Below are 9,393 nucleotides of genomic sequence, written 5' to 3'. Positions count from 1 at the left end.
TCCAGATGTTCAAGCTGGTTTTAGAAAAGGCAGAGGAACCAGAGATCAAATTGCCAACATCTGCTGGATCATCGAAAAAGCAACAGAGTTTCAGAAAAATATCTGTTTCTGCTTTGTTGACTATGCCAAAGCCTTTGACTGTGTGGATCACAATAAACAGTGAAAATTCTGAAGGACATGGGAATACCAGACCACCTGACCTGCCTCTTGAGAAACCTGTATGCAGGTCAGAAAGCAACAGTTAGAACTGGACATTGAACAACAGACTGGTTCCAAATAAGAAAAGGAGTACGTCAAGGCTGTATATTGTCACCCTGCTTATTTAACTTATATACAGAGTACATGATGAGAAATGCTGGGCTGGAGGAAGCACAAGCTGGAATCAAGATGGCCCAGAGAAATATCAATAACCTCAGATATGTGATGACAACACCTTTATGGCAGAAAGTGAAGAACTAAAAAGCCTCTTGATGAAAGTGAAAGAAGAAAGTGAAAAAGTTGGCTTAAAGCTCAACATTCAGAAAACTAAGATCATGGAAGCTGGACCCATCACATCATGGCAAATAGATGTGGAAACAGTGGTGACTTTATTTTGTTAGGCTCTAAAATACTGCAGATGGTGATTGCAGCCATGAAATTAAAAGACACTTACTCCTTGGAAGGAAAGTTATGACCAACCTAGACAGTATATTAAAAAGCAGAGACTTTACTTTTCCACAATGTCTGTTTAGTCGAGGCTATGGTTTCTCCAGTAGTCATTTATGGATGTGAGAGTTGGACTGTGAAGAAAGCTGAGTGCCGAAGAATTGATGCTTTTGAACTGTGGTGTTGGAGAAGACTCTTGAGAATCCCTTGGATTGCAAGAAGATCCAACCAATCCATTATAAGGCAGATCAGTCCTGTGTGTTCATTGGAAGGACTGATGTTGAAACTGAAACTCCAATACTTTAGCCACCTGATGTGAAGAGCTGACTCATTTGAAAAGACCCTGATGCTGGGAAAGATTGAGGGCAGGAGGAGAAGGGGACAACAGAAGATGAGATGTTTGGATGGCATCACTGAATCAATGGATATGGATTTTGGTGAACTCTGGGAGTTTTGTGATGGACAGGGAGGCCTGGCATGCTGCAGTTCATGGCATCACAAGAAGTTGGACATGACTGAGTGACTGAACTGAATTGAACTAATCTGAAACTGAACTTACCCCACAGTGTCCGCAACAGCCCCAGAGAAATTCCTAGATATATTTTTACTATTATCACTTAATTTAAAAAAATATAATTATTCATTACTCATTTAATTTCCATTTTTATAACCTACTATAATCTTGCAAAAATACCCTATTTTTAAAGCAAATTTCATATTATATGTGTATATATATATATATTTATAATTTTGTGATTGATTTTGTTTTGTATTTTTAATATTGGATTTTTGAGGGTCTAACCCCTACTGTATATTTTAATCTTTGTTTTTGGTATTTGTTATAAATTTTGTACTTTTAAGAATCTGATCTTCAGTATCCATTTTCTCTTTGGGGTGTGATTACTGGCTTTATTGGTCTCTCTCCTTTTGTCTCTCCCTTTTCTCTTCCAGGTCACCTCTATCTACTTCCTCTCCCTTCTCTTCTCTATGTAACTCTGTGAATCTCTATGGGTGTTCCAGACTGTAGAGGGTACATATAGAATTGGTTACTGGCTAAATTGCTCTCACCCCTTTTGACACTCCATCTTCTCCTCATGATCACCTCTACCTCCCTCCTCCCGCTTCTCTTCTCCATGTAACTATGTAAACCTCTCTGGGTGTCCCCTACTGTGGGGAATTGTTTCACTATTAACCTAGAAGTTTTATCATCTATGCTGTATGGATGGAGAAGTCTTGAAGCTACTGTAACCATAAGATTGAAAGCCAGAGGCAGGAGGCTTAACTCCAAAACTTGAGGACATCAGAGAATTCCTGATTTCAGGGAACATTAATAGACAAGGGCTCATCCAAAGCCTACATACATACACTGAAACCAAGCTCGACCCAAGAGCCAACAAGTTCCAGAGCAAGACATACCATACTAATTCTCCAACAAACCAGGACACAGCAATGAACATTAAAAGACAGGTGGCTCAGAGACATATCAAACCCATAGACACTCCAAAACTCACTACTGGACACTTCATTGCACTCCAGAGACAAGAGATCCAGCTCCACCCACCAGAACACAGACGCAAGCTCCGCTAACCAGGAAACCGTGACAAGACACTAGTCCAACCCCACCCACAGGGAGCAAGCTCCACAATAAAGAGGAACCACAAACTTTGGGCTCACAAAAAAGACACCTCAAACACAGAAATCTAAACAAAATGAAAATGCAGAGAAATATTCAGCAGGTAAAGGAACATGATAAATGCCTATCAAACCAAACAAAAGAGGAGGAGATAGGGAGTCTACCTGAAAAATAAATTCAGAATAATGATGGTAAAGATGATCCAAAATCTCGAAAAGAAAATGGAGTTATAGATAAATTAGTGACAAGGATTGAGAAGATGCAAGAAATGTTTAACAAGGACCTAGAAGAAATAAAGAAGAGTCAATCAATAATGAATAATGCAATAACTAAGATCAAAAGCCCTCTGGAGGGAACCAACAGTAGAATAACTGAGGCAGAAGATAGGATAGGTGATATGGAAGCTAGAATAGTGAAAATAAATGAAGCAGAGAGGAAAAAAGAAAAAAGAATTAAAAGAAATGAGAACAACCTCAGAGACTTCTGGGACAATGTTAAATGCACTGACATTTGAATCACAGGTGTTCTAGAAGAAGACAAAAAAGAAAGGGCACGAGAAAATACTTGAGGAGATAAAATAGTTGAAAAATTCCTTAAAATGGAGAAGGAAATAGCCACCCAAGTCTAGGAAACCCAGAGAGTCACAAACAGGATAAACCCAAGGCAAAACACCCCAGTTCAATTCAGTTCAGTTCAGTCGCTCAGTTGTGTCCAATTCTTTGCGACCCCATGAATCGCAGCATGCCAGGCCTCCCTTTCCATCACCAACTCCCGGAGTTTATTCAAACTCATGTCCATCGAGTCGGTGATGCCATCCAGCCATCTTATCCTCTGTTGTCCCCTTCTCCTCCTGCCCCCAATCCCTCCCAGCATCAGAGTCTTTTCAAATGAGTCATGAGGTGGTCAAAGTACTGGAGTTTCAGCTTTAGCATCAGTCCTTCCAATGAACACCCAGGACTACTCTCCTTTAGAATGGACTGGTTGGATCTCCTTGCAGTCCAAGGGACTCTCAGGGACTCTCCAACACAACAGTTCAAAAGCATCAATCCTTCAGAGCTCAGCTTTCTTCACAGTCCAACTCTCACATCTATACATGACCACTGGAAAAATCATAAGACACATATTAATCAAACTAACAATGATCAATCACAAAGAGCCAATAATAAAAGCAGTAAGGGAAAAGCAACAAATAACACAAGGGGATCCCAATAAGGATAACAGCTGATCTTTCAATTGAAACTCTTTAGGCCAGAAGGGAATGGCAGGACATACTTAAAGGATGAAAGAGAAAAACCTACAACCCAGATTACTATACCCAGCAAGGATCTCATTCAAATACGAAGGAGAAATCAAAAGCTTTACAGACAAGCAAAAGCTGAGAGAATTCAGCACCACCAAACCAGCTCTCCACCAAATGCTAAAGGATCTTCTCTAGGCAGGAAACCTTAGAAAAGGTTTATAAACTAAAACCCAAAACAACAAAGTAAATGGCAACGGGATCATACTTATCAATAATTATCTTAAATGTAAATGGGTTGAATGCTCCAGCCAAAAGAGAAAGACTGGCTGAATGGCTACAAAAAACAAGACCCCTATGTATGCTGTCTACAAGAGATCCACTTGAAACCAAGGGACACCTACAGACTAAAATTGAAGGGCTGGAAAAAGATACTTCATGCAAATGGAGAGCAAAAGAAAGCAGAAGTAGCAATGCTCATATCAGATAAAATAGACTCTGACATAAAAGACATGAAAAGTGACAAAAAAGTGACACTACATAATGAATAAAGGATCAATCCAAGAAGAAGATATAACAATTATAAATATATACACACCCAACATAAGAGCAACTCAATATATAAGGTAAATTCTAACAAGTATGAAAGGGGACATTAACAGTAACACAATAATAGTGGGAGACTTTTATACTCCACTCACACCTATGGATATATCAACCAAACAGAAAATTAATTAGGAATCACAAACTTTAAATTGGACCAGTTAGACCTAATTGATATCTATAGGATATTTTACCCCCAAACAATGGATTTCACATTTTTCTCAAGTGCACAGGGAACCTTCTCCAGGATAGATCACATCCTGGACCATAAATCTAGCCTTTGTAAATTCAAAAATAAATGAAATCATTTCAAGCATCTTTTCTGATCACAATGCAGTAAGATTAGATGTCAACCACGGGGGGACTGGGGGAGGGGACTATTAAAAGTACAAACATGTGGAGGCTAAATAACACACTTCTGAATAACTAGTAAATCATGGAAGAAATCAAAAAGAAAATCAAAATATGCATAGAAACAAATGAAAATGACAATACAACAACCCAAAACCTATGGGATTCAGTAAAAGCAGTGCTAAGGCTAAGGTTCATAGCATTACAAGTTTACCTCAAGAAACAAGAGAAAAATCAAATAATCAAACAAATAACTTAACTTTACACCTAAAGCAACTAGAAAAAGAAGAAATTAAGAACCCCAGGGAAAGAAATCATATAAATTAGGGCAGAAATAAATGCCAAAAAAAAAAAAAAAAGACTATAGCAAAAATCAACAAAACTAAAAGCTGGTTCTTTGAGAAGATAAATAAAATGGACAAATAATTTTCCAGACTCCTCAAGAAAAAACAGAAGAAGAATGAAATCAACAAAATTAGAAATGAAAGTGGAGAAATCACAACAGACAACACAGAAATACAAAGGATCATAAGAGACTACTATCAGCAACTATATGACAATAAAATGGACAGCTTGGAGGAAATGGATGAATTCATAGAAAAGCATAACCTTCCAAAACTGAACCAGGAAGAAATAGAAAATCTTAACAGACCCATCACAAGCATGGAAATCAAAACTGTAAAATCTTCCAACAAAAGCCCAGGAGCAGATGGCTTCACAGGTGAATTCCACTCAAACTTCTTCCAGAAAATTGCAGAGGAAGGTAAACTCCCAAACTCATACTATGAACCCACCATCAACCTAATACCAAAACCAAAGAAGCCACAAAAAAAGAAAACTACGGGCCAATATCACTGATGAACATAGATGCAAAAATCCTCAACAAAACTCTAGCAAACAGAGTTCAACAACATATTAAAAAAATCATACATCATGACCAGGTGGGCTTTATCCCAGCGATGCAAGGATTCTTCAATATTCACAAATCAATTAATGTGATACACCACACTAACAAATTGAAAGATAAAAATCATATGATTATATCAATAGATGCAGAGAAAATCTTTGACAAAATTCCACATCCATTTATGATATAAACCCTCCCAGAAAGCAGGCATAGAAGGAACATACTTCAACATACTGAAAGCCATATGTGATAAACCCACAGCAAACATTATTCTCAATGGTGAAAAATTGAAAGCATTTCCCCTAAAGTCAGGAACAAGACAAGGGTGCCCACTCTCACCACAACTATTCAACATAATTTTGAAAGTTTTAGCCACAGCAATCCTAGAAGAAAAAGAAATAAAAGGAATCCAGATTGGAAAAGAAGAAGTAAATTCCCACTGTTTGCAGATGACATGATCCTCTATATATAAAACCCTAAAGACACCAGCAGAAAATTACTAGAGCTCATCAATGAATACAGTAAAGTTGCAGGATATAAAATTAATACACAGAAATCCCTTGCATTTGTATACACTAACAATGAGAAAACAGAAAGAGAAATTAAGGAAATAATCCAATTCACCATTGTGATGAAAAGAATAAAACACTTACAAATAAATTTACCTAAACAAACAAAAATACCTATATATAGAAAACTATAAAACACTGATGAAAGAAATTTAAAATGACAGAAATAAATGGAGAAATATAGCATGTTCATGGATCAGAAGAATCAATATAATGAAAATGAGTATACTAGCCAAAGAAATCTGTAGATTCAATCCAATCCCTACCAAGCTACCAATGGTATTTTTCAGAAAAATAGAACAAATAATTTCATAATTTATAAGGAAATACAAAAAACCTCGAATAGCCAAAGTGATCTTAAGAAAGAAAAATGGAACTGGAGGAATCAACCTGCCTGACTTCATACTATACTACAAAGCTACAGTCATCAAGATAGTATGGTACTGGCACAAAGACAGAAATACAGATCAATGGAACAAAATAGAAAGCCCAGAGATAAATCCACGCACATATGGACACCTTATCTTTGACAAAGGAAACAGAAATATACAATAGAGAAAAGACAATCTCTTTAACAAACGGTGCTGGGAAAACTGGTCAACCATTTGTAAAAGACTGAAACTAGAACACTTTCTAATACCATACACAAAAGTAAACTCAAAATTGATTAAAGATCTAAATGTAAGACCAGAAACTATAAAAACCCTAGAGGAAAAATAGGCAAAACACTCTCTGACATAAATCACAGCAAGATCCTCTATGACCCACCTCCCAGAATAATGGAAATAAAAGCAAATGGGACCTAACTAAACTCAAAAGCTTTTGCACAATGAAGGAAACTATAAGCAAAAGACAGCATTCAGAGTGGGAGAAAATAATAGCAAATGAAGCAACTGACAAAGAATTAATCTCAAAAATATACAAAGAGCTCATGCAACTCAATACAAGAAAAAAAAAAAAGAACTAATCAAAAAATGGGCCAAAGAACTAAACAGACATTTCTCCAAAGAAGACATACAGATGGCTAACAAACACATGAAAAAAAAAATGCTCAATATCACTCATTATCAGAGAAATGCAAATCAAAACTACAATGAGGTACCATCTCACGCTGGTCAGAATGGTTGCTATCAAAAAGTCTACAAACAATAAATGCTGGAGAGGGTGTGGAGAAAAGAGAACCCTCTTACACTGTTGGGAATGTAAACTATTTCAGCCACTATAGATAACATTGTGGAGATTCCTTGAAAAACTGAAAATAGAACTGACATACAATCCAGCAGTACCACTGCTGAATATATACACCGAGGAAACCAGAATTGAAAGAGACACATTGTACCCCAGTGTTCATCACAGCATTGTTTAAAATAGCTGGGACATGGAAGCAACCTACATGCCCATTGTCAGATGAATGCATAAGAAAACTGTGGTACATATATACAATGAAATATTACTCAGCTATTAAAAAGAACACATTTGAATCAGTTCTACTGAGGTGGATGAAACTGGACCCTATTATACAGGTGAAGTAAGTCAGAAAGAGAAACACCAATACATTATATTAACACATATATATGGAATTTATAAACTTAGTAATGACAACACTATATCTGAGACAGCAAAAGAGACACAGATATAAAAGCATTCTTTTGGACTCTGTGGGAGAAGGTGAGGGTGGAATGATTTGAGAGAACAACATTGAAACATGTATATTACCATATGTTAAATAGATCACCAGTCCAAGTCTGATGCATGAAACAGGGCATTCAACCTTGGGGCACTGGGACAACCCAGAGGGATGGGTTGGGGAGAGATGTGAAATGGGGGTTTGGGATGGGGGACACCCGTGGATGATTCATGTCAATGTATGGCAAAAATCACCACAATGTTGTAATTAGTCTCCTTTAAAATAAATAAATTAATTTTAAAAATAATAAAATAAAATTATTCCTAAACAACTGTTTTTAAAAATGTATGGCAATTATATACAGGGTATTAACTATTAATGCTGCTGCTGCTGCTAAGTCACTTCAGTCCTGTTCAACTCTGTGCAACCCCACAGATGGAAGCCCACCAGGCTCCCCCATCCCAGGCAAAAATACTGGAGTGGGTTGCCATTTCCTTCTCCAAGGCATGAAAGTGAAAAGTGAAAGTGAAGTCGCTCAGTTGTGTCTGACTCTTAGCAACCCCATGGACTGCAGTCTACCAGGTTCGTCCGTCCATGGGACTCTCCAGGCAAGAGTACTGGAGTGGGGTGCCATTGCCTACTCTGAACTATTAAGGAGTAGTATATATGATCATCAGACAATGGCAGTGGTGAGGGATAGATTGGGAGTTTGAGATTGGCACATACACACTGTTATAGTTAAAATTGATAACTAGCTAGGACTTAGTGTAAAAAGATTAATTAATTTTAAATAATTATTTGTTGAAAGAAAAGAAAATTGAAAAAAAAAATGATGGATTAGTAATCAGTGATAGAAATGATTAGTAAAGAACTAACCACGACAACTGGAATAAATTCAGAGTTTAATAGAAGATAATTATTTTTTGTGATGGCCTTTCATTCCCCATTCTCTCCAAGGTGCTCTTAATTAATTGTATCTTCAGACAAGAAAAGGGGAAATCAAGAGAGAAGGAAAAAGTGGGGAGAAAAGGAGGTTTTATAATTTGGGATAGTTTAGATAGGAAAGAAGCAAGAGAGAACCTAATTATCCTTCTTTAAAAGTAGTCTCCCTGTTCCCAACATGTGAATTTAAAAACACAACTAACAAGTGTCATTAATTAATCTTGGGGCTTATATACATTAGGTATCATATTTCCTGTAACTTGAAAAGTACCTAACCAATGAGCCATTTTCTACTACTCGTAATTATAAAAAGTATACACGAACATATTGAGAGGCTTCACTATAAATAAATATAGAACCATCCTTAAATTAGCACTGCTTCTCTGTCACATGTCAGATGTACTACAGTTTTTCAAATGAGGCATGTTTTACCTGTTGAAGAGAGAATGATGAAAACTCCATATAAATTGATTGAGAAAGAGAATTATTTTTTATTACAACAAAAATATTGAGAGATTATCATTCATGGGCATGCAGATATTATACACAATAAATTCCTGAATAATAGTTCAGCTCCAAAACTCTATAATAGTTAGTATTTCTCACCAATTATTATATCACATCAGATCAGATCAGTCGCTCAGACGTGTCCGACTCTTTGCCACCCCATGAATCGCAGCACGCCAGGCCTCCCTGTCCATCACCAACTCCCCGAGTTCACTGAGACTCACGTCCATCGAGTCAGTGATGCCATCCAGCCATCTCATCCTCTGTCGTCCCCTTCTCTTCCTGCCCCTAATCCCTCCCAGCATCAGGGTCTTTTCCAATGAGTCAACTCTTTGCATGAGGTGGCCTAAGTACTGGAGTTTCAACTTTAGC

Source organism: Bison bison, unplaced genomic scaffold (assembly GCF_000754665.1).
Source record: "Bison bison bison isolate TAMUID 2011002044 unplaced genomic scaffold, Bison_UMD1.0 scf7180017864458, whole genome shotgun sequence".
Classification (NCBI taxonomy): domain Eukaryota; kingdom Metazoa; phylum Chordata; class Mammalia; order Artiodactyla; family Bovidae; genus Bison; species Bison bison.
Note: the sequence above shows the minus strand (reverse complement) of the source record.